Genomic DNA, 11,619 nt, shown 5'->3' with positions numbered 1-11,619 from the left:
CATCGTTTTTATGGAAAAGTTTTGAAAAGTTTTGATATATAAATATGTATGTATGCACGTGATTAAACAGAATCTAATAATTAATAATAATTTTATGTTTTAAAAAAGAATTCAAATATAAAAAGTTAATACGCGACAAGTTTTACGTTATATATATATATTTATATGTACATATATAACGGGTTTCCCTCATATATAACGCGTTCCAAGAAATTTTGGCGTTAAATAATTTGTGTTATAGAAAATTTAACTTTAATACATAGAATACATATATATTTGAGGGAGTTCAACCTTAAAAATAAATATAGATGCAAAAATTGTGGCTGCCAAATCCAAATATTTACAATTTTACTGAAACACAATGTTTCTTTTTAAACCACATTATACTGAAAACGTGTTGTAGAAATCCGTGTTTTACGAAGTATATCTGTATATCAAATAAATGAAATTTTTATATAAAAAATCTAAAAGAAATAAGTGTACAAGTATAAAATGTTTGACAAACAACATATAGGGAAATATTTTTAAAAATTTTTTTTAAATTTCTTATTTAAAACGTTTTAACTTTTTTATATTTGAATTCAATATTTTTATTATATACTTAATATACGTGTATATATGATCAGAGAATCGAATTAAAAAAAAATAATTTCGCATGTCGAAAAAAATAACTTCGTATGTAGAGATACCAGAAAATTTTATTCTAAAGCAAAATACAATCAATTAAAATCTAATTGTTTAATTTAGAAATTGTTTTTGTTTTTTTATTTAGACGAACATCAAACAGACCTGTGAAGAAACAAAACGAATTATTATAGAAATGTGTAGTATAAAACTGCAGATAAAATACGATTTATACTGCGTACCCGTGACTTCAATTGTGTAGATACATATATGCGTTATAACTAAACCACTACTATATTTAACTTACAATTTAGATATAGATTATAGGCAAAGGAATTCCTACCCTCCAAATAGCACAGCCAACCATAGTTTGTATTTGCTCTCTCATATCCCACTTATAATACACTTGTTCCAAGTAAATACGAGGAGATATCAATCAGGGGATTGGACGCGAACTCCCCAACACTGAGAAGACCCCACTCAAACGTATGGTTTGAGAATGAACACCGGCAGAATGTACACAAAAGAGAGTCCGATTTTTTCAGTTTGTGAAAGTGATTTTTCACTGGAAAATGTTTGGTGAAAAAACCAGTACTACTACAGTGAACCCAGTTGGTTGGGCAGTTGACGTTGCCAGTGCAGTAGGTCCACCGCACCCCAACTAGTACTAAAGTGAACCCGGTTGGTTAGTCAGTTGACGTGACCAGTACTAGTATTAAAATGAGCCCGGTTGATTGACAAGTTGAAGTGGCCAGTGCAGTAGGTCCACTGCACCCTAATTAGCATAAATGTGCCATTTTGCTATCTGGAACGAACCCAATTTCTTGTAATCATATAGTATAGATTTAAAATATTGTATGTAATATGCAATATATGTGTGAAGTGCGGATACAACAACAAAATAACATTTCAATGGCATTATTATGCTGCTAACCCTGAATGTTGAAAATACAGTAAAAGTAAGTGCCTTTTTTTTTTTGTATCGTCTGATAATTTTATAAAAATTTTTTTTTATTATATGTTTCAATGCTTCGAAGTCTCTAACACTCATTCGGAGATGTTGATTGAGTGCAATTAATGCTTTTTTAACACTCACAACAGTCTTTTCATAAATTCAATTTACTAAAAAAAAAAAATTATTTGTTTTGTACTGTTTTTTTTTTTTCTTGTGTATTTACGTTACTGTCATAAATCTAGCTGTGCGGCAATGTAAAAAAATTAAGCGCTTCGTTAATACTGTTCACACCAGCTGCGTAGTGGACTAAACAAAAATTTAAGCTAAATAACTCATTATATCTGACAGATTTTACTACACATTATATAAACATTAAACTTTGGAATTTGCAGATTTGAAAATGTATTATGCATAATACGTATATAATGATTTCTATCTATAAACTTTGTATATTTGCGATATATGTAGCAGAACAAAAATGAAGTACCCTATAAGGAATTCATCATAAATTCCCACAGTTTCTTTGTTCGATTATCTCTCTGATCTTATATCGAAAAATTTGAAAAAAAAAAATTTATATTACAAAAATATTTTTTTTTTGTTTTTTATTTGATTTTACTTTTAATTTATTTTTTTTTCTATTTGTTTATTTTGTTTTTTTTTTTTTTAATTCTATGTTGATAATTTTTATCACAACTATTACATTTATTGGCTTTCGAATTTTTTTATCACTTTTTTTTTTTTTATTAATTTTTTTTATTGTATATATTTATATATGAACATACGTATATATATATATGTATATATATAGTATTAATTTTAAATAAATTTGTTATTTTTTACAATTTTTGCGTGATTTATCAGCGTTTTTTTTTTTGTTTTAAACACACACGGTTTTTTTATTTAATTTTGGTTTTTTTTTAATATATAATATTTATAAGGTTTTTTTGTTTCTCTTTTGTTTTAAAAACCAAAATTCACATAACACTTTGTTTGTCTTTTTTATATTAAATTTTTGTAATATTTTAACATATAAATTTTTAATAATTAAAAAATAAAATTTAAAAAAAAATATTTGGGCATAATTAAAGTTTGTTTGTTTTTTTGTATTTTTTTAATAATTTCAATTATATAATTTATTTAAATAATTTTCTTTTTAAAAATTAATGGTACTTTTTTATTAAATTTTAAAAAATTCAAATAATTTTAAATATTTGCATTTATTTAAGTATAAAAAAATAAACAGAAAAAAAATTTTTTTTATTTTATTTTACAATTATAAATATCATTTTTTTTTTTCGATTACAACTAATTATAATATTATGATTAAATTTTTACAAATGAAAATTAATAAAAAAAAAAAAACAATGTTTATTTTGAAATTCTTCTTCTTATTTGTATTTTATTGTTATTAAAATAATTCTTTATTTTCAGTCATTTATTTTTAAATTTATTATCCAATAAAATCATTTAGGTATTCACATTTTTAATATATTTGAATATATATAGATAAGTCCAAGCGTAATTTTTTTTTTTAATAATTTTTTGTTTTGAGTTTGCAAAAAAAAAAAAATTTAAAAAAAAAAAAGGTTTTGAATAAATAACTTTTTGTTTAGCTTTTCTTCTTTTTTGCTTCTTTCCGCTTCTTCAATTTCTTATATATATATATATATATATATATGATGAGAGAATCTCAATAAGATGGGAGAATAATAATTTATCAATTATGTATGTATATAGATATATATATATATTGTTTGATGTGATATTAAGCAAGAGACATAATTTGAGAGCTGAAAATGTACAAAAAACACAAAAAAAAAATTAATTATATATTCAATTATTAATTTATAATATAAAATTAAATAGAAAATAAAAAAAAATCAATTGTCAAAAAGTATATATGCATATAACGTATATGTATAAAGAAGGCACTCCTAACTTTTTTCGATAAACTGACGAACCGATTTCATTTTGCAAATTGGAGTCACCTAACTCTGTAGACACTAAGTACATTCAAATCTTTTGCGTCTCGCTTCTTATTCGATTCTATTTGGTATACGTTCACAAGTATTGGATTATAAATCCTAGATAGCACTGTGAGTATATACAGCCATTGCTATGTCCATCGTTACCTACGCATCGATTGTGTGGTGTCGTAGGGATCAGCAGGCGTGTGTGCGGGCGAAGCTGTAAAAGCTACAGTGGTTGGCCTGTCTGAGAGCGACCCGGGAAATACGGTCACTCCCGTCGCTGCATTGGAGGTAATGATTGGATTGCCAACACTGCACCTCCACATATTCTACATATTGTGGAATTGGCATCAGCAAACAGAGTCACGCTTAATAAGATACCGGGCCACAGTGGACATTTGGGCAATAAGGTTGAAGATGGGCTGGCACGGAGGGGTTCTGGGGCTGACTTTGTAAAGTCTAAAAAAGAAGAAGTTCTTAATTCACTGATTAAATATCTTATAGAAAGCATACAGAAAATTAATATCTAAATTCCTGTTACAAACTATATTGATAATGTTATTTAGCTATACGTAATAATTTTGTATTTCAAGAAAATAGCATTAAAAAATTAGAAAGAAGTATAAGGGAAATGAACAGTAAAAATAATTTTAATGCTACCATAATTGTAATGCTAATACTACCGTTATTAGTAAAAATTTTCCTGAATGTTGGAAACAATTAATTATAATGCCAGTGGAAAAGGCTAAAAATGATAAAACAGAAGATTTTTGAAAAAAATATGTAAAAAAGTAGTATTGTTGCCAGTTAGAAAAATATATTGAATTTGGTAGGAGAAAAATTAGAAGATACAATACGCCTAAGAGGAATATTGGAGGATATAATCTACGAGAAAGATTAAGAGATAGAACCACACTATACATGCTCTTCATCGAGTTCAAAAAGGCTTTCGACACAATTAAGCGAAATGCAATATAGAAAGCACTAAAAGGCAGCAGAATCTCAGATAAAATAATCCGCAAAATTCGAGCTGTGTAAGAAGAAGCCTAGCTCGCGGTTTTACATAGAGATACAAATTCACCACTCAATTAGAAGTCAAATAGGTTTGCCCACTTTCGCCGCCGCTCTTCACAATCGTACTAGAAAACATATTATAATTCGCTTGCTTACAGAAAACGTTACCTAGAATCTATGCTTCTAGGACATAACCTAGAATTTCACTCAATACTTAAAAGATTTAGATTATGTAGATTATCCTCTCTACAGTACATCTCTATAGTACATGCGAAAAAATGAATTACAAAAACTGCAGAATAGAGCAACGCGAATAATTTCAAAAGCTAAAAGGAGCTAATGCGAATAGGCTGGTGCATACTGTTGTTTGAGAAATTTGAATGGCTTCAGATTGCAGTTATTCAGAAAAACTAGCTCCCAACACTGTTTATTACACGCTTATATAATTCTTTTCAAGCAAAATTATATAAACGTTTATTTATACAACGACAAAAAAAAATCGGGCGTTTGTTGGAAAAATTCATATACAGCACCATTGTATTTTACCTAATCTAGGCAATATATATATGTACATACATAATAGGCCTTTTCATAATCACAGTATATTGCGATTTTCATAAACAAATATTGCTAATCAAGTTTGTTCATAAACATTTCCAACCTATCACAGTTTGGTTTTACATTTTTAAAATCTCTGAGTCCGATTGAAAGTCGATTTAGGTAAGAAAACATAATTTCAATAAAATTTCTTATAACGTGTGTTAAAATTTATTTAAATTTATTTATTTAGAGAATTACTAGAATAAATTTTTGTTTGTTAAGGACATTCTTTGTTCATGATCACAATACCGTAAATTCAAAATAGCAAAAGTTTTTATACAACTGTCAAAAATATATTGCGTATGTATCACATTATTGTTTTGCAGTATTGTGTTTATGAAAAAGCCTAATGAATACCAAACATATTAAAAACATTGTCAAATTAAAGATAGAGAAAAATATAGAGTTGACCTTGTCAACTCTGTGATACCCGTACGAATTTGTTATGCTATGTGCGAATAAAGATGCCATAACTGACTGTGGGACAGACTATGACTTTAAGTTGCCGTATTACCATATTAATTTACTATGTGTTTTTCAAAATACTGTGTGTGCCAAACTACTATTGAAGTTGTAGGGCAGCTACCAGAAAGAGCCAAGAAATTTTAACAAATTTTATCAAGCACATCGGCGCACTAACATATTTGCTTGTGTGAAATTTCAATACCACAGCTTTTATAGTTTCTGAGATATAGCCAAATAACTTTTGAAGTTGTATGGCAGGTACCAGAAGGAGCCAAGTAATTTCAACAACTTTTATGAGACACATTGGCCCTACTAATATATTCGTTTCTGTGAAATTTCAATATCACAACTTTTAGAGTTTCTGAGATATAGCCAACTAAATTTTGAAATTGTATGGCAGCTACCCGAACCGGTACCCCGATTATGTCCAATTTAAATAGGGTTCTGGCACTTGCTACAATAAATCATTTGTGAAAATTTGGTGAACTTAGCTCAATTAGTTTTTGAGTTATCGTTGGGACGGACGGGCGGACGGACAGACAAACCTAAATAAACTCAAAATTTGACGCTGATCGAAAACATACACTTGAGTGTATATCTAAGACCGTTATTTCTTAGCGTTACAAACGGTAAGGCAAATTTAGTATACCCTTCTAACATACGTTCGTACGACTAAGAGCAATCATTAAATAACATAAGAGCAATCATTAAATAGACGTAGCATCAGCTTGCTTATCGAAAAAGATGATAAATGCAGCAGTTAATCTGATGTATGTTCCTAGTGCTTCGAAAGTAGCGGAAGCTATTATGATAGCACAAACCACGGAAATACTTTTATGAGGCAAATGCATATAAACCGATTTCTCTGTACTACCAATGATATCAAAACTTTTCAAATATTGTGGAAAAGCCGTTAGAAGAAAATCAAATACGTTCGACAACATATCTGGACGTGACCGCCTCGTTCGATGAAGTTTTGGCACGACGAAACTTATCGAACTCAAGAAATTGATACCTTTGCAATTCGTGGAGTTACTTGAAACAAATTTATCTAACAGGTTTTTCCAAACCAAACAAGACGACGAGCACGAGCACGATTAGGGAAATAAGGGGTGGTATGCCTCAAGGCAGTATTCTGATCCTATATTATACGTGCTTTATCCAAGCGATTTGCCAGATTTCGGGAGTGCAACTTTGGCTACACGATACAGCAATATTGGCAGTGGAATCAAATGCTGAAGAATGGACAAAAACTTACAGGAAGCAAATAATAATATAAGTAAATGGACAAATCAAGGAAAATAAGTCTAAATGAAAGTAAATCTGTGCACGTGAATTTCACAAACAAAAATTTAGTGAACACGCCACAATTGAGTTTGAATGATGCTAAAGTTTCAATCCAAAACACACACACACCAACAAATACAAACTTCATGAACAAGGTCCGTTGTAATTTGTTGAGTGCTCCCTGATATTTGCGAAATAGTCATATTTATAGGGATCTGTCCCGACAAACATGTAAATGTCGAGGCCTCATGACTTATAAAGAAGAGGGTTTGGACAAAAGAAAAAAACTGAATCGAACGATACCTCTCGAATGAGCCTAAAGTGCTGTGACAGAACTTCCGTACCTTCCTACACGGAATATAGACACAAAAGCACGATAGAGAAAAACTAATGGTTAGTCAGTTTGACTAGTTTTAGGAACTTATGACCATGTAGGTGCGTTTTAGGTTGGTCTAAAATCCCCCACTATTGATAGGTCTGATGACAGGTTAGGTTCTCTACTTTTGGAATACCTGGCATTCGAACTTTGGAAAAAATCCAATTTCTCCCTTCATTTATTCTTTTATTTTTCTCCAACTGGATAATTCTGTTCGACATTTTTGAAACTTCAAAGTTCAAACTCAATTTTGGCTACTTTCTATCGAACAGCTCCTTTGAGTAGTTCAACAGTATTCGGTTCAATTTTGCTCAGAGCACCTCTGAAAAGTTTATTTGTAGAAAAGGGTTCCAATTCAACAATAACAATTTCTTTATAATTTATTGTATTTTAATAAAAAGCTTAAAATTTGGTTTTTTACCAAAATAACGGTTTTTAAAATGTCAACTGCTTTTTAGAGTGCATGTTTTAATCAAAAAGTAGTAATAGTTGATAATTACAGCACTTAAAATCAATAATATAGATTCATTGTTTTAACATTTGGAATTGAAATATTAAATTCCAATGAAATTGGCTTATTATTTCTCTTTACGTACGCAAAAATGTATATATGCTCTGACACCTGATTTCTTACAAAAGCTAAGATGTTCCGTGTACGGTCAAATGAAGCTCATATATGAATCGGTGGAATATTTTCTTCAAAATGGTCAAAAACAGGCCACTAAAATGTCTTGCTCCCGAGGCTTGATATAACGCAAAAGTTGATCAATCCGTGACATAGCCAAAACAAACTTACATATAACAAACAAATTCCATCAAAATCGGTTCAGCCAAACTTAAGATACACGCGTGCATACACAGACAGTAGGTCCATCTGCTACAGACCGACACCTCTCTAAAAATAATTTATTTACGCTTCCCTAATATAGAAAAGTGCGTTCCCACCGAAAACTCCATGTGCAAAATTTGTTGCCATCACATAACCTCCCTTATTGTATGCAATGCGATCGGTTAAAAAGAATGAAACACACACCAAAAAAAACTTAAATATAGAAAATTATGGTAACTATGTACATAATTAAGTATCCGTGACTTCAATAATGCGCTTACAACGTAAACTTTATAAAGTATCACATTCCAAAAAGTTTAGTAAAAGCTCTTGACATTGTATATTGAGCACGCTTTTCTTATACATGTCATAAAATGTAGCCAAAAATAACCAATTAAAAAAACAAGTATATATTTTCAGCAATGAAGTGCTAGTTATTAAGTTTTTTCTTAAAATGCAGCATTCAAATGCTATGTTTTTAATGATTTGGTAACGTTTGTTAAAAATTAACATTTGCATAGAACTTTAAATTAAACTTTTCAAACAAACGTCAAAGTATATAATAATATTGTAAAAATTGTATTCCAAAATGTATCAAAAGCTTTAGCAGTTTTTTTACAATGTAAAGGTATTGAAAGCTTTGAGACAACCGTATTAATACCGTACTTAAACTTTTTATAAAACATTATTGAGGTCACGGTATATGCAGCAATTTAGGTAAAATAAATTGCTCTTTAGGGAAATTTCAATTAATTAAAAAAGGTAAAGAAATTGCAAAGCTAAATGCATCACAATTGTGCATGAATTTATTATAAAGCTCATTTTATCCAAAGTATATTTACCCAAGAACTAGTTCGGTTCTCCGTTTACATCACACTAATGCAATCACTCACCAATATTTGTGTACAAAAAATTGTTTAGCTAAAAGAGTTAAGCAGTATACTTTCTTATTTTCATTTTTATACACATAAGAATTTTTGGGAGAAGGAAAGAGTACGCAATAGATGTCTATCTGTTTTTTATAATGTGTTTTTAAAAGCGGGAGTTTCTTATTTATATATAGGAAAAAATATTAAGAATTTTAAAAGCGGGAGTTTCATTTCAGTACAAGGTGGCAGGAATGGTGTATCCGTATTATAAAAGCGAAGCGATTAAAAAAAAATATTTGAGTGTTAAAATAAAAATATAACGAAAATAAAATTTAAAAAGACGAAAAATATTAAAAAATTTTAAATTTGAAGTTATTAATATAATCAATATATATTATATCCATAATATATATATTTATATCATTAATATATAAATATATATTTATATTATATATATTTGATATAAATTTATAAAAATATATATTTATTTTTTTTTCAATCTTGTCTTTATAAATTTAAAACACATTATTTCATAAAGTATGAATTAGTTGCTTTATTTCTATATCACTACATAATGCTGTGTATCTACTGTACCATGTACATGCAATTGCATATACAATACAACAATGCATGCAATTTTAAAGTCATATCTATTGCTTCATACTTTCGAATTTTCTTACCTAGCTTTTATGAAATGAAAAACAAATTTTGTTATCAAAATAAAAATGCCAAAAACTTAATTTAGTTTTATTTCAGTTCGATGTTTTTCACACACTCGTTTGTTTATTTTGTTTCTTTATTGCCTACATAATCTTGCCTAATAACTCTTATTACCATCTATTTCTAAATAAAAATGGAATATTTTGAGAATTTGGAAGTGGCAAACAAACGAAAACTAACGGAATGGAACGAGTCGAACTTCTTGAATAGATACACTTTTTTTATCTATCAGGCTATCAAACTGAAACTATTTCCCGAAATTTTGCAATCGGAAAAAATTACAAAAACAATTCTTAATGTTTTATGTTTTCGAAGTATTCCGATTGAAATATTTTTCAATTTTTTTTTTTTTGATAAATTTTTGAATGTTTCTTGTGACCAGCGTTCCCACTTGGATACAATTGTATCCATTTGGATACATTTTTGCTCTAAATTTGAGCTTGGATACAAAGATACTCCAATCTGCTAAAATTCCGAAATTGGCTACATTTGAAAATTTTGCTGAAATATGGCTACATTTTCCTTACAAACACTAAATAAATATTACAAAACAGTTAAAATGCTGCTAATATTTAATCGTGATTGTTGATTTATTTTCAAAAAATATTATTTGCTGGCTTTTCTAAGCAGGTTTCCGAATTTTTTAGAAGAAAGTAAAAAACATACTTTATTAACCCGCCTATTCTTGTATTCAAATCTAACATTTATACAAGAACATACCAGAAATATTTTAGTGTAAGCTAGGTGTTATAGAAAATGCATTGGCTGTACATATTTTTTGAAATTTGTCCGTTTTCATGGTGAATCGTCTTTACCGCATAGTAGTTCAACAACCACAGAACATAAACATATGTTTTCTCTTTCCTTAACTTTTACATTTAAAATGTAATAAAAGTTGTATGTGCTTTCTTAAAGAATTTACTATAAATAACAAAACTCATATTGTGGAATAAAAAAAATTAATATTAATTAGGGGTTAATTTGTACAAAATAAGACGACTTAGTATAATAATGCTATTTTAAGAGGTTGGATACATTTTGGATACATTTTTTTCTCGAAATTGGATACATTTTGTTTTTACCGAGTGGGAACACTGCTTGTGACTCTCACACAAAGTATATCTATCTAAAAAGTACATCGACTCTTCGTTTACATTACACTAATGCAATCATTCTCTAATTTTTTTAAACAAAATATTCCCTCAGCAAAAAGAGTTAAGCAGTATACCTTCTTATTTTAATTTTTATACACATACAAATTTTTGGAAGAGAGGAAGAGTACGCAATATATGTCTACCTACTTTTCCATTATATATTTTTAAAAGCGCACAAAAACATTCCTATAATTTATTCCAGCACAAGGTGGTAAAAATAGTGTATCCATATTATAAAAATGAAGCGTTTTAAAAAAAATTATTATAATTTATATGTAGGTACACATATGTATAAATACAAAAAATAAAAAAAAATTAAAAGACAAATCATATTAAAAAAACTTTTTTTAATTTGTAATTAGTAATTCAATAAGTCATTGCAGTTATTGATATAAATTAAATTTTTTTTTTATATTAATCTGGTCTTTGAAAATTTAAAACAAATACTTCTTATGAATATACATACACACGTATGCTCATTAAATACGAATTTTTTTCTTTATAAATTGCTTTATTTCTATATCTCGTCTATACTGCGGCTTGAGTATTTGATGTGAAATCAGCTCGAACCTTAAGCTGCGTTTTATGTCAGCTTAAAAGCCCGAAAACTACGTTTAGCTATTAAATTTCAAATCATTATTAACATTTCATATCAAGTGAGCGACTTGAATGAAGCCGGCTTTAAGTCAAGTAACTTTTATATAGACATAATAATAAGCTTGAAGCATCCACATAAACGGGGTATATACATAT

General features: G+C 28.6%; 1 long non-coding RNA gene across 1 annotated transcript in view; it reads right to left on the bottom strand.

Moving 5' to 3' along the window:
• Positions 1-3,140: 3,140 nt before the first annotated feature.
• Positions 3,141-11,619, bottom strand: part of LOC129606818 (uncharacterized) — a 34,329-nt gene continuing 25,850 nt past the window's right edge. Inside the window, exon 3 of the long non-coding RNA XR_008696775.1 lies at positions 3,141-3,372. This is a non-coding gene — a long non-coding RNA (uncharacterized LOC129606818). The remainder of the gene's footprint in view (positions 3,373-11,619) is intronic.

The sequence above is a fragment of the Condylostylus longicornis genome, unplaced genomic scaffold (genome assembly GCF_029603195.1).
Source record: "Condylostylus longicornis isolate FDR11 unplaced genomic scaffold, ASM2960319v2 ptg000003l, whole genome shotgun sequence".
In the NCBI taxonomy this organism is placed as follows: Eukaryota; Metazoa; Arthropoda; class Insecta; order Diptera; family Dolichopodidae; genus Condylostylus; species Condylostylus longicornis.
This window is presented reverse-complemented; position numbering and strand designations above follow the sequence as displayed.